Genomic DNA, 23,860 nt, shown 5'->3' on the forward strand with positions numbered 1-23,860 from the left:
TTGAGTGCACTCTTGCTTGCTATATAATTGAGCAAAATGCCGCTGCCACTCTTCCTCTGTGATGCAAGTAGTCTGATTCTCTCTTAGGTTTGTTTCTAATACATTCATAAATGACCAAAACTGTGCGACTTGTTTGCCAGTGATCTTTAACATGGCTACGCCGTCTCGCTGATAGAAGTGATGGCGATGGGCTTTCCCCCAGTTTTTCATTCTTTGCATTTCTTTTTTGATTTGAGTTTCCTTCACCTTCAAATCCACCTTCTATTTTTGATATTCGGAATTGATTTTCAGCCCCGCCGCTTCTGATCTTATTCAACTTGTCAAATCTATGAAGACGAAGTTTCATTCTTTTGTTCTCCTAGAGGACAAAACGCAATGGCTGAAAAGCCTGTCCTATTTGCTTGTTCATCAGTCTGACAGAAAATAGAAACTTTTTTCTGCGAGAGACATCGTTTTCAAATATGCACCATCAATGTTTTTATTAAAACGCGCCACTCTCCTATCTGTCCACTTGACACAATTCTGTGCACTATTCACAACCAGATAAAAAAATGGCAGTCAAGCTCTTAACTTCACTTTTGATTCTGAAAGAAGCCATCAGCATTCAGTAGTCGTTCGATTTACTTTCCCCAAACTGTTTACTTTCCCCAAACTGAAAATCATCCAATTTATCCAGTAATCTCTCCCCAAACTGAAAATCATCCAATGATCTCTCCCCAAACTGAAAATCATCCAGTGATCTCTTCCAAACTGAAAATCATCCAGTGATCTCTCCCCAAACTGAAAATCATCCAGTGATCTCTCCCCAAACTGAAAATCATCCAATTTATCCAGTAATCTCTCCCCAAACTGAACATCATCCAATGTATCCAGTGATCTCTCCCCAAACTTAAAATCATCCAACCTATCCAGTAATCTCCTATTAACCAACCTATAGTCCATGGCAGAATATGAATGCCCCCCTAAGCCGCGTAGAACGCTCATGTTCCTCCTTTATTAAGGCGATTGTTCCCTGAGAATAACCCCCAGTCGTCCAAGGTCTTCCTCCAGAGATGCTCATGTATAAGCGTCCTATATTCCCCAGGTTTCAAGGGCAGCGTTTCCAAATCAACAGCCCCTACTTCCATTCTCCTGCAACCATCATTTGGCCACCCGGGGATTCCCCATACCAATCCTCAATTATTTTGACTATTTTGTCAATTTCACTAATGTCCCCCTGTAGATACTGCCAGTAGATATTAAAAACCTGAATATATGCGGTCCATTTATTCACCACCCCTTTCAATTCCACTCCCAGGGCCCTTTTCCCCACCTCTTCACAACCTATAAGAGTAAAGCCTAAGTCACTCCTTGTTACAGTAAGGAGACCCCCAGTTGGGCTGCCCCTGCCGTCCTTAACTGCTGGCAGTGATGCCTATTAAAAATAGGACACTTGTCCAACCATACCTCTTGCAACAGCAGAATATTAAGCTCCTCAAAAACTCGCACAGATCTTCATTATTCAAAAACTCTGCAAATCCCATAGTATTCCAAGGAACACGCGTCCGTGAGCCCCGTTAACTAAAGGTTCTGCTTTGAATCTTTTAGTTGATGCATGAAATCCTTGAAGGATAACATAACCCACCTCCTCTCACCGCCTTCTGAAGAAAAGGTTCCCTTTGCTGCCTGTAGCACATCGGCAAATCAAACCCTTTGCTGACCAGGACTGGACCCGTTGGACCTCCGTCAAGGAGTCTCCACTCGCCCAGTCCTACCCGCCCTCCCCGGGGCAGAAGGGGATAGATGGTAGCCAAGCTTTCGTAGGACGGTCACCTCCTTCAATATTACATCATATACTCTTCTGGAGTTAGTAGTAATGGAAACCCAATCATCCCTGTGAGGGTCCACAAATTCGACCCTCTCAACAATTTAACACATCTAGGTAGTAGCACAAATCTTTGTCCTGTCCATACAAGCAAGGTTGTGATGGGGTGTGTACACCGATGATCACGTTTTCTTTGGATCCCAATGACTGTGCTTCTGATGAAGGACAGGAGCATGGCCTGTGAGCACACAAACACACTACCCATGTACACTCGGGGTGATGGCCCAGTGTAGGGGCCACCAACCCCTGGCTCTCCTGATGCTAGAGTGCATTTTCACCTTTAAAGGGCACGTCCTGTCCCACTCCGCATATCATGTGGGCCTCCATATCCGATGAGAGGGGTAGGGGTAGCTCCGCGCTCTCCGACCACAGCGTGCTTTGGGGCATTATATAGCGCTTTGAGACAGCAGAAGTGTCTATGTAGAGCTCCCAACGCTCGTTGCAAGATCTCACTAAGGTGATCTGTCAAAAAAAAAGTATTGCTACAAGAGAAAGGACTTAAACCATTACATTAAAAAATAAAATAACTAAAGGGATTGGGTTCTTAAAAAAGGGCGTTTTTTCAGGGTGACATTTTTTCGTGGACGCGCGTGATGATAATGCTACGTTATCCTTATTTGGAAAATAAGGAAGCTGAAAAAAATCAAGTAAAAAGTACCCGCGCTTTTAGATTCAGAGTAATGAAGGACGCTTGTAAGTAGATTACTGAACCCTTCTAATTAAGGGGTGCAATCACTAGCGCAATACAAGTGCGGGGGTTCAGATGGCAGAACCAGAAGCGTCTCTCTACCTGCCCCATTAAAGTGCTGCTTGCCACTGAGGCCCCCGCGTGGAAAGCCCAGCGCCGCCCGGGGGCATTACTAAGCGGAGAGACCCAGGCTTGGGGGCTGCTCTGCACCGCAGCAACGTGTGCACAGTTTGGAGCTGGCTCACCTGGGTGACGGTCCTTCTCTGGCAGTTAATGCCCTCGGGAATGGTATCTTTTCATCGTGCTGCGTGCGACATTCTCACCTGTACAGCTTTGTGGATCCTCTTAAGCTCTTTGGGCAAGGCCTGCATTGTGCTTGCTTGCTCTTAGACACTGCACTCGGAGAGCTATGTAGGTGTATCTCTACGCTAAATGTAGGTATGCACTGCACTGCCAGTGCTGCCCCCGGGCACCTGCTGTCGCCAGTTGGGCCGGCTTTGTTCTAAGGTGTCTCTTTCCTGGGTAGGGGCATGCCGCCTGCAGACTCTGCTTTCTTTTTAAGACTGCACACCACCCTATAAAAAGGTCGTCGTGTTTTTCTCAAGTGGTTTTCAGTAATTTGTCCGGTTGTTTTGAATTGTGTACTCCAGTATAGCAAGAGAAAAGACAGAGCTGGAGACACTGTAGACTTTGGCCACACAGCACGAGTCAACCATTCCAAATGAGCGAGTTGGTTCTAGAGTCAACCTCGTGGTCTTGTGTTGGAAGCAGAGGCCGCATATTCTGTGATCGTCGTCAGCTGGAGCCACAAGAGACCAGCCGACAGGTTAATCTTCAAGCCATCTCTCCCCCCCCCCCCCGCGAGCCCCTCTCTCTGCCTGACCTCACCCAGGGACATCTCGCCTGTAAATGAAAGACTAGCCCTGTTGGGACGCTCTGTACCTGATGTTGCAAGGCCAGAGACTCTGAAAGGTGAGCCCTGCCAGGTCTAGAAGTCTGGATGAACACATTATTCAGTGTTTCATGGAAGTCTCTGCATAGACTTCTGGGAGCAACAGCTGGAGACTACGCGCTGATGATGGACAGTCTGTAATGTCTGACTCCCTACACATGAGCTCCCATTGGTGTATCATGGGGGAATTATAGGCCCAATGCTATTAAAGTTGATTTAACATTCGATATCCATGTCTGGTGAAAGAAGTTTTTAATAATTTCTGTTTGCACAGATTATTTTGAATCCATTCCGAAATAACGCCCGTGCCTTACTGCTCTGTTTTCTGTGTACTATCAAGAAAAGTGCCTGTCTTGTAGGAGTTTCCGGATACTGTTTATTTATTTTTGTGTTATGGGTTAACGTTAAAACCTTTCACAATGAAATGCAATTAAAAAGGAAGTAAAACAAAATAAAAAAAAAAAAATCCATTAAAGAAACGCACTAATCACCCATTTTAAAGAAAGCTAATGAAATCGGTCCTGTAGGCCCAATAAAAGTGCTTCCTTTAGAAATGCAACTGAGCGATACAGAGAGATATTTGAGAAGCCAATATCAAGCGCTTGCAGACATTTTCAGCAATCACAGCGCTGGAAGAATGTATGCATTCCTGAAAATGAAGTAGACGCCTCTGTGACCCGCAGGGACAGTCCAGCATTAAGTGTCGGAGAGTTTCTATCTGCTCCATTTTAAATAGAGGAGTCCTGTTTTATAATTGAAGATGTAAATGCAGACCAATCACCTCCAATGGAAATAAACAATTCAGCCTGAATTTTAAAAACCAGGTTCCGTGAGATCTGCAGGAAGCCGTAACCATGTAAGAATCTTAGTATGAAGGCCTAATGACATATTCAACTACTCTCTATAAAGCTTCGATTTTTGAAGACTATCCCAGTTCTCCATCTTCTCCCAATCTTTTAGATTTCTTTTTATGATCAAGGTCTCAATATCCTGATCAACAGAAGCCTCCGTTAACAAACATTCACACGATATAAAAGTTCTCAAAAAGATCGTGCCTTATCCATATACCGCAGCAAATTTTGAGAAGAGTGTATATCCATTATCCGCCTTCATTTTCAAATACAGCCTCCATTTGTTGCAGTTGTGCACAAACCACAAGGAATACAAGCCTAGCTCTGGCCGTGTATCTCCTAAGGGTGCAGAGGAAGGAGTCCTAAAACTGAGCGCCATATTTTCCCTTCAAAGAGCCTGGTCCATTTCCTGATCTTCAATGGCAAAAATTCACAACCGTAGATTATCGACGGCGTCACCTTCGTCTAATACAATTCTGTCATATTTAAAGGAGAATAGAGGCCACAATTTGCCGGGATGATCTTCATTTGTGTGATAAACAAGTCAATCCTCGCAGCTCATTTTTCTTTTATTGTTCTAGGATTTTTTGAGGCGGATATAAAACCCAAATATACCAAAGCCTATACCTCGTAAATTCGCTCTGAATTCACACTTCACTTGCAGGCTTTAAACGTAGCTTTTTTTTATCATATATTAAAATGCAGGATTTGGCACAGTGAATCGCTAAATTCTTCTCCTTGACGCATTGCCCAACAGCATCTAGAGACCTTTGTAAGTCGGTTGGCGTAACATCATACATCATCAAGTCATTCACCTAAGCGAGCCACCTTACTTCCGAGGAACCTACTCTAGGTGGAAACTTTCTGTAGAGATAATGGGAGATCCGAAATGTACACATTCAAAAGGGTTGTTGCTAAAACACACTCTTGCCTTAAACCTGTCTGAACCACCATCTCCCTAGAGAAAGCAGCACCCTCAGAATATCTATGAACTCTTAGGGTGTGCTTAGAGTAGAACAGCAATAACACAGGAGGCCCTGTGGATGGCCCCAATTTGATATTTTACACCAGGAGCTACCCCTATCTGCTCCGTCGAGGCCGCTGACATATCAAGGCTTCCTGTGTATAGAGATCTAGTCCTGTCCAAGGGGTTAACCCCAGCCCATTTAGGGTGGTCCCCATTCCCCTTCTAATACCGGTGTGAAAAATGCTAGGCCTCTTCGTTCTGTCCATCCAATGCACAGGGTCTTTTAGAGTAAAGCCAGCTAAAATCGTACTCGTGGAGTCAATTAGTGAGATTGCTCTATAGCTTGTGGCTAGTAGTCTTGACTCCGTTTTATAAATTGGGACTATTATCGACTTAAGCCAAGAGTATGGGATGATTCGATTCTGAGCTATTTATATAAACTGAATTAACAAGATATTTTACCATTGGACAGGTCCTTCCAGGACCTGGTTTGAAAGCAGGTTCGAGACATTTGAAATGTATCCCTTTAGGAATCCAAACTATTGACCTTCTAGACCATGAACCATCAGCATGCGCCCAGCCTGCCCTAGACTGCTTTCTGTTCATACTTCTGCCCCTCTCTGCTTCTGCTTTCTTCTAGCTCCTATCACCAGGCCCAAGCCCAGGTCCACCCCACTAGGAGCTCTCCGGGTTTATATCGGGACTTCCCTCGAGGTCCACGGCCCTCCCGCTGGGAAGGCAGCCTCTCGTAATTACACGACTGGTCCATACTTGCTCATCCTCTCCCTGTTCCCTCTAGTAGGTGTGCCTTGAAGCTCCTTGGACTCTGCTGAACCGCTATGGAATTGGAAACGCTTGTTCTCCTGGACTGGTTCTGTTCATCTTTAGTCTTCTCGGGATACAGCAGCCAAAGCTAGACCCCGTAGCACAGGCTTCCTCGCCTGCTTGCCATAACTCCCCTTGAGTATCATTGAAGCTACACGATAGTGTTTCATAATAGCGCTTTAGGTAGAAAAGTTTTATATTCAATTTGTATTACTCAACTGAAGTTGCTTTTCATGTATTGGCTGCTGAAGGATGAATAGTTGAGTTGGCTTTGTGGCACCAACCGAAAACGGTAGTGAGCACCCGACCCGCCGAGCTGTCTTCCCAGCTGATATGATAATCCATGCATAGTTCCACTTTGGGGACCTGTGAAGTGTCACCTGCTACCCCATATGGGTCCTTAGGGGTCCTCTTCCCTCCGTGCACCCCTCTGCCCCAGAGTGCATTGCTTCTGGGCTCCCCTCAGGGCACTCTTCCAGGTAAGCCCACTCACACCTCATATGTTCACTGTCACTAGGATTGAGATCCGTTGAAAGAAGCTTGACTCGCTCATTAGAAGGGACATGCATGGCGCCTACTTGTTTCTCGCAGTGCACAGGTTTGTGCATTGATGCCCGTGGCACGTGGCTGTCCCCCAGTTCCCTCATAATCGGCCCCCGGATACCAGAACATTTGGGCCCCATCGTCACGCAGCCCCAGTGCGGCGCTAGTCCCAGGAGCATTGCCCCTAAAGCGGCCGCGGCCAGAGGCTCAGCCCAACCTCGCTCAGGCCGGGTTCCCTCCAGCCTGTTGCTGCACGCATGCGCGAAACACCAGCCGGGAAAATCAAAGCAGGTTGTTTTCAGGACAAATCCCAAAAAGGCAAAGTGTGCACACAATCATTTCTACAAGTATTTCTAATGGACATGGGTCACTGGACAGGCCACCATGGCGTGCCCTTAGCGCGACCAGAGCTCATCCATGAGAGACTCGGGCTGGCCGATAGGCCAACAGGCCCAGGGCCTAACCAAAAACACACAGCGCTGGGGTGGGCTGGTATTTTTGATCAAAGTGTCCACTTTTTTGGTCAACTTGGGCCAGTTCATTGAGTTAGTTCACCGTGCGGCTAGTAGTTTTGATCAGTGTTGCTGAATAAATATTCTTTGAAATGGACCATATACATCACATTTGATAAAAAAAAAAAAAAAAAAAACTCGCCCTTGGGTACTATTCGAACAGTGTCATAAAAGTAATGAATAGACATTTGCAACCGTGGGCCACTTTTTCGTTGGTTCCTGAGACCATTTAATGGCACAGTCAGACCCTGATTCGAAACGTGATGAGCGCGGATATATGTCCAGCCATGAGTACCTTCGCCTGCTCTGCCAGGGGTGTGAGCATTCAGACAGGACTAGGGAGTTTACATTTAGGTTAAACAAGTTAACCCTTGAAATAGGGGTGGACATTTAAAAACTCTCTTTCAGGGCATGTAATGTAGGGTGGCGCCTGACAGCACGAGTTTGGCGTTTGGCAGCTTCTTGGCACTGGAATAGTGGCGGGAGGAAGAGGTGAAGTGTGAAACCTGAAGTTTGGACTCCTGCAGATTGGAATAACCTGTATTCCGGTGCTGTGAAGATTATAGTCAGTTGTAGAGGGGGACGTGGGACTTGTGTGGCCAGAGAACAACCTCAGCCATGAGGATCCTGCTTGGAGTTGCCGATGGGATGGGTGTGGTGGGGTGGGCTGGGGTGGGATGCTAGCAGGCTTGCACTCAGCAGTGTGCAGGTGGGAGGCCAAGGAATGTCCCGGAAGCGGAAGGAAGACTACTGAGCAGGTTAGTGAGGGGGTGAGGGGCAGTCAATGATGGGTCCGAGGTGGATGTCAAAAAACAGGGCCCTATCTTAACATTTGGCTAAGTTGCTTCACAATTCTAGAAAGCGGGGTGTGAGCCTGGTGTCAGGAGACGGTATTGTTACTCCTGGTCCAGCGGAGAGGCACCTTTCACTGTGTGGCAGTGAAGAGGCCCTCTGTCCAGCTGAAGGACCCTGTGTGGCAGATGTCTGACATGCAAACTCCTCTTGGAGGAGGGCTGTCCTCTACACTACCCACATGGATGCATGGCACGATGCCCATCTGGCTGTGGCGCCAGACCCCTTTCTCCGCTATGCACGTGAGTATCAGCAAAGCAGCCGTCCTTTGATTTGCAGTTTTTTTAGTTTCTTTTAAAAGGACTCATCCCCCACCCAACCCCCCTCCGCCCCCCCCCCCCCCGCGACTCACCTCATTTGCTTGCGCTGTTTAGGTATTTGGTTTAACACTAACTTTCATAGGTTCCAGACGCCTTGCACCCTACAAAAATAAATTGACAAGGGGGTCCAGGAGAGACTAAAGGTTTCTACTTAATACATGGCTTTAATTTTCTTTAATAAAAACACACCTGCATTCTATAACTCGGCGGTACAATGCTTGTTTCAGGGCACAATTGTAGCTATTGACAGTGCATTGGAACCACATCTGGATGACACAGTTGGGCTGCTCAGCCTACACACACAAGTACACATTTCCACACCGCCTTCATTGCTCTGCACGCCTTCCAGCTCCTCAGTGCAGGCATGGTCCGGTGGCTTTTCACACATGTCCGGCCCGATATGCAGGAAAGGTAAGCAAAGGATTCACTCCCTGGAGTAATGCGAGCCGAAAAGTATTGCTGGTCATGGTCAGAACATGTCAGTAAAGCCGTGGCCACTCTCAGCTGATCCTTTGCTAGAGTGAAACCACGCAGGGTGCTGAGCACTGCAAGTGGCAAACCTTGGTGCATGCATGCACGGTTGGCATCACGCAGTGTGGGCCAGGAGAGCATTTGCTCCTGCCCTGAAAGTCCACCACAGTGGACGGTGCAACAACACATGAGCGGCTCTGGACTTGCAGCAGCACCCGGGCGATGCAGAAAATGGCATTTTGGGTGATGCAAAGCAAGCGTGTCCTAAATCGTGTGGGTTCCACAAAGGGAGGAGGAATGTCTACACACATAAACATTTAGTCTGGCATAACTGACATCATTGGCATTCTGTTTGCCCTCGCCAGTAGGTGGCATTCGAATACTGGTTTCTTCTCAGTGAGATATGGTTGGTTTTTTGTTTGCTATCAGAAGAAGGGCGCAGGGTGGACTTCTGCTTCTCTTCCTTCGTTCTAGTTGGAAGGCTGGCTGGGCAGAGGCAGGCATGGGTAGTGGGGCGCACTTTACCCACTTCATTTACGACTGGGTTGCAATGGCAGCCCCGGGGTGTCACGGCAGATGGAGAAGTGTGCTGGCTCAGTCTGCACACCTCCACGCCACTGGCAGCGCCCCCTTCAGGGGAGGAGAAGTTGCACCCAGCTTTGTGGGGAGCTTGGAGGAATCCAGGCCCTTTTTGGCCGCTCTGAAGGTTTCCTTCTGGTGCCAACACCAGGTGACGTGGATGAGTAGCTTCAGAATGAATCTTCGGTCTCTGCCTTGGGAGAAGGGTTTGAGGTTATTTGGAGGCAGTGGCATAGGTTTTGGGAAAAGCAATCTGGATGGCCCCTGCCCCAGTCACCTGGCAAATGCTGTGCAATTGTCTGACGTGCCCACCGCGTACCGCACGTGACCCACTTACTGAGGTTTCAGATGATGCTCAGCCTGCCACCCAGCATGCCAAGGAAGGTGAGGCGAGTTACCTGGGCCTCCAGCTCTCTGGGAGCCTATTTCTGTCACCCCACAATTCATGCCTTGCATAACCCATGCTGCTCTGCGTATGGTAATGACAGGAGTCTCCAGGCGGCAGGCGGCTCCATGCCCTCTCTTGCTGCAATGCAACTCCCCGAGAGAGAGGGGGGCACTTGAAAGGCGAGAAGGAGAAAAGGCAGCTCTCTTGTGGGGAGGAGGCGGGGCTGTTTTCCCTTGTTCGGTCGTGTATGCTTTGTGACAGTTTCTAATGTTTCGTTGTGTCTTGTCATGTCACTCAGGCCATGCTACGCCATGTTATAACTTGCCGTATGTGTCCGGATTGCTTGCGCCCCTCGCAGACTTGCTCACCATTTACCTTCACTTTGCATTTTACAAAAGTGTGTCGCGCAGTCATTTTGTGCCCCTCTGAGGTTTTGCTCACTGGTGCTCCACTCCATGCCCCCTGATGCCCAATGACGTGAGTGATCTGCCCTGTTTTCCTCTCTGATTCCCATTAAAATTCAAGTAACTGTGTCCTAGCCCTCCGTGGGATGAAATAGCGCCGGATGCCATAAGTAAAAGGCCAAAGTCAGTGGGGGACATGCCCCCAAGTAACAGGCCTGCGCTGAAATAATGTGGCACACAAGGCCTATGGAACCAAAGCAAAAAGGAGAAAAAGTGGGCCTAAAAAATCTGAAGATACCAAAACATGCAAACTACCCCTCATGAAGGAACAGCAACGCACCTGGACATGTATAGGCGCATTATAAAAACCCAATACATAAGGAAATAAAATCTTCACCAGAAGGCTGAAGTCCTCATTGGACAAATGAAACACATAAAAAACAAATACTGTAGATGTTCTATTTCTCCTGTGGTAAAAGTGTATGTGGGCAAAGTCGTGGTCAGTGGACATGTTGCACTATTCGCTACTGGAAGTGTTGAGTAGGCCGCAGAGTTATCTTCTGGCATAAGGTGGTAGGCATTCCCAATGCAGTTGCTTTTACTGCTATTCAGAGCTAAAGGGATGCGGGCATACCTGGCATTATACCCTACACGTATAACCCTGTGCCTTAATGCCTTGTACGGGAATGTAGGTTCCCTGGTTGCAAGGAGCGTGGAAAGGAGGATGAATGCTCTAATGACTCTTGCGAAGACGTATTCGAGGATATAGGTATGATCGTAGAAGATGTGAGCTATACTTTCCAATAGGTGTCAATAAGATTGCTGCTCAACCGTGGAGACATACCATGGTTTTAATTCCTCGGTACACTTAAATCATGAGCACAAAGGTTTAGGTGATCTGGCGCTTCACCTAAAGATCTTTCCGGCTCTTCAGGATAGGCTGGAATTCATGAGATTCAGACGCAATCTTACAAGGGCAATCCTTCTGAGATGCAAAGAGGTGGCACCAGAGGAGGCGCACTGCCGATGTTCTGCACATTTTAACGAATTGGAAACTCTGAAACATTTATTTACATCTTGTTCACATTTCTCATCAATCCGGTCTTCATATTTTAGAGCTCCTTTGCACTTTTACGATCTAGTTGATGATAACAGTTTTTGGATAAGATGTTTCAATGGGAATTCTATCTCCCTTCCTCTTGGTATTCTGGGTTTCTTAAAACACTTGAATTTAGAAGACAGAAATTGATGAAATGCTTGAGATCTATTAAAACATATACTTGTTTAGCGTGTGATATGTATTGTTAAGGGTGAACTGAAGTACATTACACAAAACAATAAGGAATGTATGTATTGAGCGCAGACCTAGCTTCGAGAAGCAATGAAGCACTTAACAAGTATAAGGGGAACATATGGTGAGTGAAGCCGAGAGACAAGGGAGTGGGGAGCTAAGAACACGGGAGGGGGAGGTCGGGCAATTTGGCAGCAAGGGATCTAAGAGCAACCAGGGGAGGGAACAGCGGGGAGCAGATCACCCATTCTCAGGTAGGGTGGGGAGTGGAGGGTGTGTGGGCCTAGCAACCAGGGGAGGGAACAGCGGGGAGCAGATCACCCAGTCTCAGGTAGGGTGGGGAGTGGAGGGTGTGTGGACCTAGCAACCAGGGGAGGGAACAGCGGGGAGCAGATCACCCATTCTCAGGTAGGGTGGGGAGTGGAGGGTGTGTGGGCCTAGCAACCAGGGGAGGGAACAGCAGGGAGCAGATCACCTATTCTCAGGTAGGGTGGGGAGTGGAGGGTGTGTGGGCCTAGCAACCAGGGGAGGGAACAGCAGGGAGCAGATTCACCCATTCTCAGGTAGGGTGGGGAGTGGAGGGTGTGTGGGCCTAGCAACCAGGGGAGGGAACAGCGGGGAGCAGATCACCCAGTCTCAGGTAGGGTGGGGAGTGGAGGGGGTGTGGACCTAGCAACCAGGGGAGGGAACAGCTTGGAGCAGATCACCCAGTCTCAGGTAGGACAGGGAGTGGACGGTGTGTGGACCTAGCAACCAGGGGAGGAAACAGCGGGGAGCAGATCACCCAGTCTCAGGTAGGGTGGGGAGTGGAGAGTGTGTGGACCTACATGTTAGTGAGGCCCCAGTGCTTTCCGCACCACTCCATTTCACACCTAACTTCCCCGCAGTAGGTGTCGGTGGTCATTGTGGTGAAGGCGGGCCAGTACCCATCTGTCCACTATGACCCGGCATCCTGTGGCAAGGAGATAAGGGAGGGAGAGGCCTGTGATGGGTGACCGCTTTACCCATTTGATCCACAGAGAATGAGGCGTGGCCCCTTTGACCTCCCTGCCAATAGTAACCATCTTGGATTGTGGAAGCACGAGTTCAGCATTAGGAGGGTATGACACACCACACATTGGCACCCTGTGTGTGTGAAGAGGGCATTGTCACACTGCACATGAAACACCCTTTGTGCAGAGCTACAATGTCATAGTTGTGTGGGAACTTGTCATTGCAAAGCTACACCAATGTAGCCCCTTGAAGCAGCAATAAGGCACCTTTCAGTGGTTTCACAGCAAACAGGGGCACCTGCTTTTCTTGGTTACACTTGTCGCCTTTGGCCCCTGCATTGTCACAACGTCATCCTTACGTTTGTGTAGTGAAGACTCAGACGATGCTGCCTCTACAAATCAAATAGTGAGGTGTTATGTTGCTGAACACAAGCAGCGTTTTGCACTTATACTGAGTGGCGCGCTTTTTGCACTTGTACTGAGTGGCGTGCGTTTTGCACTTGTACTGAGTGGCACACCATTACATTCACAGCAGTTTTGGGACAGAGTGGGACCTTGAAGACAACATTGATGCTACTTTGAGATGCAAGTGAGTGACACTTGGTGGCCTGAGTGACAATTGAAGGAGTATATGAGTGGACATATGCTTGAAATGAATGACACTTTTACGACTTGCCTTTTCCCCTGACAGAGCAACGCAAGGCACAGCATATTTAGGACAAAAGGAGTGACACTTTGGACGATTTTAGGAGCAGCTGAAAAAGAACGTACTGATCACACTTTCAGCAACGAAACAGTGAACTTTGGACACCAAAGTGACCATTCCGGAAGAAAAAAAACGGGCCACCGGGCACAGCACACTGGTATTCTACAGCACAGGACACCCTCTGCCCCAGCCCATTTCCCTCTATACGTGTAGACTGTACACTGATTCCCGGAAAGCGCATTGAGGCGCTACGAGACACATCAAAGCACAATACGGCTACATCCACGACAGAGGTGTGCTCTAACAGTACTAGTAACACATAAGGACACAGCACGCCCAGCAACACTCAGCTCAATGAGTGACACTGAGATGAGACTGCGTGATACTCTACCAAGCACATGAGAAAAAAGAGTGCACTCGAGAGAGGCTGTGATAGAAAACATGCACTATTTATTCACAAAAGGAAAGGGGAGCAGGATGGTTTAGAGTAGCTGAGCTTGTATAAGAAAGCGAAACATGCATTGGCAAAGCCGACAGATTCGGCGTGTGCCTAGGCATGGAGTAGGCATGTGCAAGGCGCTATAATGATGGTCCTGACAGGCTACAAGATGCAATCAGATGGGAAACCACGTGATTACTTGGGCATTTGTTAGCAGCGCCTGGCAAATCTAACAACTATTCACAAACCAGAACCTCTGGATTTGCTGATGATTGTTTTTAACAGGACTTCAGTGCAAGAGACCGAAATACACCAAGCAGCTGAAGGCACGCCTGGTTAAGACATTTGTATGACCCCTTCGGCGCATTTACAGCTGCAAACAAGGCATTAACTCTTAAGAAACCCCTTAGAAATAACACTGGCAGGGAAACGTTGTATCTTACTGTATACGAGAGCTAGCTCACAGAGACCCCAGGAGGATGGGCAGGTAGCAGCTGGAATTGGCCGCAGGATGCAGCATGGCCATGGGCAGTCAATGAATGTGGCAAATAACCAAACAACACCCACAAACTCTGTGCCCCTCCGGACATACCATCTCCTTCCTAACTGTGCCCCAACGTCAAAGTTATGGCCTATAGGTGGTGCGGGTACCACCTAATAGCCAGAACCAAAGCTGGGAACAAAGACGCGAGGTCCTATTGTGGTGCCTGGAAGGCAGTGGGCACGCAGCCATGGCTGGTGGCGTGTTATGCCAGTGTCTCATTTACTTGCAGTGGGGAGACGGATATTGTCCACGGCAAGGCCGCAGCTGCGCTCTTCACTGTCTGATATTCTAACAAGGCAGGCGGGGCGTTCCCAGGCTCTTCTTACTGACGCTAAAACCACACGACCATCTCTGGGGCATTGCAGCCTGGACCCGCCCCCTAACCACCAAGTGCACATGGCGCGCAGAGCTTGCCCACTACTAATGAGATCCAAGCGCCCCCGCAGTTGCCAAACAGGTCTGAGAATGTAACCCTTTCTCCAGGTTCTCCTCAGGGGGATAACCCAGGAGAGCTGGAGCTCAGCACAGCATCCAGACCAGACGCAGGCATCGCTTATGCATAGTCCTACCTCGATGTCCGCAGCAGATGTGGGCTCACAGGCCTAACAGTTCTGCCAATATGGCTGCAGCTGAGTGGCCAACAGATCCAGCTTCGCTGCTGCGACCCACGAGCCTCTACGTGCCCCTCATTCTGAGGGCCGTGGTAGCATAACATTGCCAGCTAAAACACTGGGCCAAGAAATAGTGTTATTCTGATCTTTCTGGCCAGGATGGTAGTACATGAAGGTTTCCCACCGACATGTAATGCTTTAGCTAATGCACATCACGCATGTGGTGACAATGTCCCACTAGTGGAAATACCGTAAATCCTCGAAGACAAACACTACCACCACCAGAAAACACCTCCAAAACTTTAAACGCTACCTTAAACCGGTTGGTGGAAGTCAATGGTCTGAGCACTATTGATGGGTATAATGGCGCAAAGCACCCCACGCTGCAACATGGAGACCGCAGGAGCCCTTCATTTGACCTGTTCTGTTTGCCATTGTGGTACCCGAGCAAGAGGAGAAGGAACGGAATGGCCAGGTACTTGCCCAACAGAGGAAAGGACACCAAGGCTACAAAGGCCCAGACTTCACACAAAGATATGCAGGAGAAATGCATCATGGCAAACTACAGGCTTGCCACTGGGCACAAATTAGGGCTGCACCGAAATAACGTATTTAGTATTCGGCCGAATACCGAATAGTTTGTCAACTATTCGGCCGAAGCCGAATATGAAGGCGAATAGTTGCTTTATTTAATAATAGGACTCCTGCCACCGCTGGTCTGCAAGTCAGTCTTCTATCGCACCTGGCTCAAGTTCATTGCCCCTTCCAGAACCCACAGTAACCCACTCCTTATTCCCACACCATCACTTCCGTCAGTACCACAGCCTGAGATAAGCACACCACCCCGCCTTGAGTTCTCATCCCATTAGTGGCCCAATCACGGGCAAGCCCACCCTTAGCAGGCCTTTCAAGTGAGCTGCAAGGTGGTGACATTGCATGCCTCCACTAAATGCTACACTGGGTACAAGGTTGCCACTGCACCATTCTCATATTTGTGTTGAAGGAAAGAAGTTGGAGCCTGATGGTAAGAGCTCACAGAGGCTGGAATGTTCTCTTCAAGTTACTTCACTGCAGGGTATTACTCCACTTCTGCGATCCATGAGTTATAGTGATAGGAAAGCCACGGTATAGTCCTGTGGGGAAAATGGCCACCAGATCATGGAAAAGTCGTCAGAGCATAGGCTTTATGACCAAGTGGTCACAGCGCAGACTATGTGGGCACAGCAGAGACTATATGGCCAAGTGGCCAGAGCGCAGTCTATATGTCCAAGTGACCAGGGCGTAAACTATATGGTTAAGTGTTCACAGCACAGACTATATGGTCAAGTGTTCACAGCACAGACTGTATGGCCAAGTGGTCACAGCACAGACTATATGGTCAAGTGTTCACAGCATAGACTATATGGCCAAATGGTCAAAGCCCAGACTATATGGCCAAGTGATCAGAACACAGACTATATGGTCAAGTGTTCACAACACAGACTATATGGCCAAATTGTCACAGCGTAGACTATATGGCCAAGTGATCAGAGCACAGACTATATGGCCAAATGGTCAAAGCACAGACTATATGGCAAAGTGATCAGAGCACAGACTATATGGCCAAGTGGTCACAGCACAGACTATATGGCAAAGTGATCAGAGCACACACTATATGGCCATGGGGTCACAGCACAGACTATATGGTCAAGTGGTCACAACGCAGACTATACAGCCAAGTGGTCACAATGCAGACTATATGGCCAAGTGGTCACAGCACAGACTATATGGCAAAGTGATCAGAGCACAGACTATATGGCCATCGGTTTACAGCACAGACTATATGGCCAAGTGGTCACAGCACAGACTATATGGCCAAGTGGTCACAGCACAGACTATATGGCAAAGTGATCAGAGCACACACTATATGGCCATGGGGTCACAGCACAGACTATATGGCAAAGTGATCAGAGCACAGACTATATGGCAAAGTGATCAGAGCACAGACTATATGGCCAAGTGGTCACAGCACAGACTATATGGCCAAGTGGTCGCAGCACAGACTATATGGCAAAGTGATCAGAGCACACACTATATGGCCATGGGGTCACAGCACAGACTATATGGCCATGGGGTCACAGCACAGACTATATGGCCAAGTGGTCACAGCACAGACTATATGGCCAAGTGGTCACAGCACAGACTATATGGCAAAGTGATCAGAGCACACACTATATGGCCATGGGGTCACAGCACAGACTATATGGCAAAGTGATCAGAGCACAGACTATATGGCAAAGTGATCAGAGCACAGACTATATGGCCAAGTGGTCACAGCACAGACTATATGGCCAAGTGGTCGCAGCACAGACTATATGGCAAAGTGATCAGAGCACACACTATATGGCCATGGGGTCACAGCACAGACTATATGGCCATGGGGTCACAGCACAGACTATATGGCCAAGTGGTCATAGCACAGACTATATGGCAAAGTGATCAGAGCACACACTATATGGCCATGGGGTCACAGCACAGACTATATGGCAAAGTGATCAGAGCACAGACTATATGGCAAAGTGATCAGAGCACAGACTATATGGCCATGGGGTCACAGCGCAGACTATATGGCCAAGTGGTCATAGCACAGACTATATGGCAAAGTGATCAGAGCACACACTATATGGCCATGGGGTCACAGCACAGACTATATGGCAAAGTGATCAGAGCACAGACTATATGGCAAAGTGATCAGAGCACACACTATATGGCCATGGGGTCACAGCACAGACTATATGGTCAAGTGGTCACAGCACAGACTATATGGGAAAGTGGTAACAAAGCAGACTATATGGCCATGGGGTCACAGCACAGACTATATTGTCAAGTGGTCACAACGCAGACTATATGGCCAAATGGTCACAGCGCAGACTATATGGCCAAGTGGTCACAGCACAGACTACATGGCCAAGTGGTCACAGCGTAGACTATATGGCCATGGGGTCACAGCACAGACTATATGGTCAAGTGGTCACAACGCAGACTATATGGCCAAATGGTCACAGCGCAGACTATATGGCCAAGTGGTCACAGCACAGACTATATGGCCATGGGGTCACAGCGTATACTATATGGCCAAGTGATCACAGCACAGACTATATGGCCATGGGGTCACAGCGTATACTATATGGCCAAGTGCTCACAGCATAGACTATATGGTCAAGTGATCAGAACACAGACTATATGGCCATGGGGTCACAACGCAGACTATATGGCCAAATGGTCACAACACAGACTATATGGCCAAGTGATCAGAGCGCAGACTATATGTCCAAGTGACCAGGGCGTAAACTATATGATTAAGTGTTCACAGCACAGACTATATGGTCAAGTGTTCACAGCACAGACTGTATGGCCAAGTGGTCACAGCACAGACTATATGGTCAAGTGTTCACAGCAGAGACTATATGGCCAAATGGTCAAAGCACAGACTGTATGGCCAAGTGATCAGAACACAGACTATATGGTCAAGTGTTCCCAACACAGACTATATGGCCAAGTGGTCACAGCACAGACTATATGGCCAAGTGGTCACAGCACAGACTATATGGCCAAGTGGTCACAGCACAGACTATATGGCAAAGTGATCAGAGCACACACTATATGGCCATGGGGTCACAGCACAGACTATATGGCAAAGTGATCAGAGCACAGACTATATGGCAAAGTGATCAGAGCACAGACTATATGGCCAAGTGGTCACAGCACAGACTATATGGCCAAGTGGTCGCAGCACAGACTATATGGCAAAGTGATCAGAGCACACACTATATGGCCATGGGGTCACAGCACAGACTATATGGCCATGGGGTCACAGCGCAGACTATATGGCCAAGTGGTCATAGCACAGACTATATGGCAAAGTGATCAGAGCACACACTATATGGCCATGGGGTCACAGCACAGACTATATGGCAAAGTGATCAGAGCACAGACTATATGGCGAAGTGGTCACAGCACAGACTATATGGCCAAGTGGTCACAGCACAGACTATATGGCAAAGTGATCAGAGCACACACTATATGGCCATGGGGTCACAGCACAGACTATATGGTCAAGTGGTCACAGCACAGACTAGATGGGCAAGTGGTAACAAAGCAGACTATATGGCCATGGGGTCACAGCACAGACTATATGGTCAAGTGGTCACAATGCAGACTATATGGCCAAATGGTCACAGCGCAGACTATATGGCCAAGTGGTCACAGCACAGACTACATGGCCAAGTGGTCACAGCGTAGACTATATGGCCATGGGGTCACAGCACAGACTATATGGTCAAGTTGTCACAACGCAGACTATATGGCCAAATGGTCACAGCGCAGACTATATGGCCAAGTGGTCACAGCACAGACTATATGGCCATGGGGTCACAGCGTATACTATATGGCCAAGTGGTCACAGCACAGACTATATGGCCATGGGGTCACAGTGTATACTATATGGCCAAGTGCTCACAGCATAGACTATATGGTCAAGTGATCAGAGCACAGACTATATGGCCATGGGGTCACAACGCAGACTATATGGCCAAATGGTCACAACACAGACTATATGGCCAAGTGATCAGAGCGCAGACTATATGTCCAAGTGACCAGGGCGTAAACTATATGGTTAAGTGTTCACAGCACAGACTATATGGTCAAGTGTTCACAGCACAGACTGTATGACCAAGTGGTCACAGCACACACTATATGGTCAAGTGTTCACAGCAGAGACTATATGGCTAAATGGTCAAAGCACAGACTGTATGGCCAAGTGATCAGAACACAGACTATATGGTCAAGTGTTCACAACACAGACTATATGGCCAAGTGGTCACAGCGTAGACTATATGGTCAAGTGATCAGAGCACAGACTATATGGCCATGGGGTCACAGCGCAGACTATATGGTCAAGTGTTCACAGCAGAGACTATATGGCCAAATGGTCAAAGCACAGACTATATGGCCAAGTGATCAGAACACAGACTATATGGTCAAGTGTTCACAACACAGACTATATGGCCAAGTGGTCACAGCACAGACTATATGGCCATGGGGTCACAGCGCAGACTATATGGCAAAGTGATCAGAGCGCAGACTATACAGCCAAGTGGTCACAGCACAGACTATATGGCCAAGTGATCAGAGCGCAGACTATATGTCCAAGTGACCAGGGCGTAAACTATATGGTTAAGTGTTCACAGCACAGACTATATGGTCAAGTGTTCACAGCACAGACTGTATGGCCAAGTGGTCACAGCACAGACTATATGGTCAAGTGTTCACGGCAGAGACTATATGGCCAAATGGTCAAAGCACAGACTATATGGCCAAGTGATCAGAACACAGACTATATGGTCAAGTGGTCACAACGCAGACTATATGGCCAAGTGGTCACAGCGTAGACTATATGGTCAAGTGATCAGAGCACAGACTATATGGCCATGGGGTCACAGCGCAGACTATATGGTCAAGTGTTCACAGCAGAGACTATATGGCCAAATGGTCAAAGCACAGACTATATGGCCAAGTGATCAGAACACAGACTATATGGTCAAGTGTTCACAACACAGACTATATGGCCAAGTGGTCACAGCACAGACTATATGGCCATGGGGTCACAGCGCAGACTATATGGCAAAGTGATCAGAGCGCAGACTATATGTCCAAGTGACCAGGGCGTAAACTATATGGTTAAGTGTTCAGAGCACAGACTATATGCTCAAGTGTTCACAGCACAGACTGTATGGCCAAGTGGTCACAGCACAGACTATATGGTCAAGTGTTCACAGCAGAGACTATATGGCCAAGTGATCAGAGCACAGACTATATGGCCAAATGGTCAAAGCACAGACTATATGGCAAAGTGATCAGAGCACAGACTATATGGCCATGGGGTCACAGCGCAGACTGTATGGCCAAGTGGTCACAGCACAGACTATATGGCAAAGTGATCAGAGCACAGACTATATGGCCATGGGGTCACAGCACAGACTATATGGCCATGGGGTCACAGCACAGACTATATGGCCATGGGGTCACAGCGCAGACTATATGGCAAAGTGATCAGAGCGCAGACTATATGGTCAAGTGGTCACAATGCAGACTACATGGCCAAGTGGTCACAGCACAGACTATATGGCAAAGTGATCAGAGCACAGACCATATGGCCATGGAGTCACAGCACAGACTATATGGCCATGGGGTCACAGCACAGACTATATGGCCATGGGGTCACAGCGCAGACTATATGGCCAAGTGGTCACAACGCAGACTATATGGCCATGGGGTCACAGCACAGACTATATGGTCAAGTGGTCACAACGCAGATTATACAGCCAAGTGGTCACAGCACAGACTATATGGGCAAGTGGTAACAAAGCAGACTATATGGCACAGTGATCAGAGCACAGACTATATGGTCAAGTGGTCACAACCCAGACTATATGGCAAAGTGATCAGAGCGCAGACTATATGGTCAAGTGGTCACAATGCAGACTATATGGCAAAGTGATCAGAGCACAGACTATATGGCCATGGGGTCACAGCACAGACCATATGGTCAAGTGGTCACAACGCAGACTATATGGCCAAATGGTCACAGCGCAGACTATATGGCCAAGTGGTCACAGCACAGACTATATGGCCATGGGGTCACAGCGTATACTATATGGCCAAGTGGTCACAGCACAGACTATATGGCCATGGGGTCACAGCGTATACTATATGGCCAAGTGCTCACAGCATAGACTATATGGTCAAGTGATCAGAGCACAGACTATATGGCCATGGGGTCACAATGCAGACTATATGGCCAAATGGTCACCACACAGACTATATGGCCAAGTGATCAGAGCGCAGACTATATGTCCAAGTGACCAGGGTGTAAACTATATGGTTAAGTGTTCACAGCACAGACTATATGGTCAAGTGTTCACAGCAGAGACTATATGGCCAAATGGTCAAAGCACAGACTATATGGCCAAGTGATCAGAACACAGACTATATGGTCAAGTGGTCACAGCACAGACTATATGGACATGGGGTCACAGTGCAGACTATATGGCAAAGTGATCAGAGCGCAGACTATATGTCCAAGTGACCAGGGCGTAAACTATATGGTTAAGTGTTCACAGCACAGACTATATGGTCAAGTGTTCACAGCACAGACTGTATGGCCAAGTGGTCACAGCACAGACTACATGGTCAAGTGTTCACAGGAGAGACTATATGGCCAAGTGATCAGAGCACAGACTATATGGCCAAATGGTCAAAGCACAGACTATATGGCAAAGTGATCAGAGCACAGACTATATGGCCATGGGGTCACAGCGCAGACTATATGGCCAAGTGGTCACAGCACAGACTATATGGCAAATTGATCAGAGCACAGACTATATGGCCATGGGGTCACAGCACAGACTATATGGCCATGGGGTCACAGCGCAGACTATATGGCCAAGTGGTCAGAGCACAGACTATATGGCCATGGGGTCACAGCACAAACTATTTGGCCATGGGGTCACAGCGCAGACTATATGGCAAAGTGATCAGAGCGCAGACTATGTGGTCAAGTGGTCACAACGCAGACTATATGTTGAAGTGGTCACAGCAGAGACTATATGGCAAAGTGATCAGAGCACAGACCATATGGCCATGGGGTCACAGCACAGACTATATGGCCATGGGCTCACAGCGCAGACTATATGGCCAAGTTGTCACAACACAGACTATATGGCCATGGGGTCACAGCACAGACTATATGGTCAAGTGGTCACAACGCAGAATATACAGCCAAGTGGTCACAGCACAGACTATATGGGCAAGTGGTAACAAAGCAGACTATATGGCAAAGTGATCAGAGCACAGACTATATGGTCAAGTGGTCACAACGCCGACTATATGGCAAAGTGATCAGAGCACAGACTATATGGTCAAGTGGTCACAACGCAGACTATATGGCAAAGTGATCAGAGCACAGACTATATGGGCATGGGGTCACAGCACAGACTATATGGCCATGGGGTCACAGCGCAGACTACATGGCCAAGTGGTCACAACGCAGACTATATGGCCATGGGGTCACAGCACAGACTATATGGTCAAGTGGTCACAACGCAGATTATACAGCCAAGTGGTCACAGCGCAGACTATATGGCCATGCGGTCACAGCACAGACTATATGACCAAGTGGTCACAGCATAGACTATATGGCCATGGAGTCACAGCACAGACTATATGGTCAAGTGGTCACAGCACATACTATATGGGCAAGTGGTAACAAAGCAGACTATATGGCCAAATGGTCACAGTGCAGACTATATGGCCATGGGGTCACAGCGTATACTATATGGCCATGGGGTCACAGCACAGACTATATGGTGAAGTGGTCACAACGCAAACTATAGAGCCAAGTGGTCACAGCACAGACTATATGGGCAAGTGGTAACAAAGCAGACTATATGGCCAAATGGTCACAGCACAGACTATATGGCCAAGTGGTCACAGCACAGACTATATGGCCATGGGGTCACAGCGCAGACTATATGGCAAAGTGATCAGAGCGCAGACTATATGGTCAAGTGGTCACAACGCAGACTATATGGCCAAGTGGTCACAGCACATACTATATGGCAAAGTGATCAGAGCACAGACTATATGGCTTTGGGGTCACAGCACAGACTATATGGCCATGGGGTCACAGCACAGACTATATGGCCATGGGCTCACAGCGCAGACTATATGGCCAAGTGGTCACAACGCAGACTATATGGCCATGGGGTCACAGCACAGATTATATGGTCAAGTGGTCACAACGCAGACTATACAGCCAAGTGGTCACAGCACAGACTATATGGGCAAGTGGTAACAAAGCAGACTATATGGCAAAGTGATCAGAGCACAGACTATATGGTCAAGTGGTCACAATGCAGACTATATGGCAAAATGATCAGAGCGCAGATATATGGTCAAGTGGTCACAACGCAGACTATATGGCAAAGTGATCAGAGCACAGACTATATGGCCATGGGGTCAC

This window comes from Ambystoma mexicanum, chromosome 10, assembly GCF_040938575.1.
Source record: "Ambystoma mexicanum isolate Mex_15411 chromosome 10, UKY_AmexF1_1, whole genome shotgun sequence".
Taxonomy (NCBI): domain Eukaryota; kingdom Metazoa; phylum Chordata; class Amphibia; order Caudata; family Ambystomatidae; genus Ambystoma; species Ambystoma mexicanum.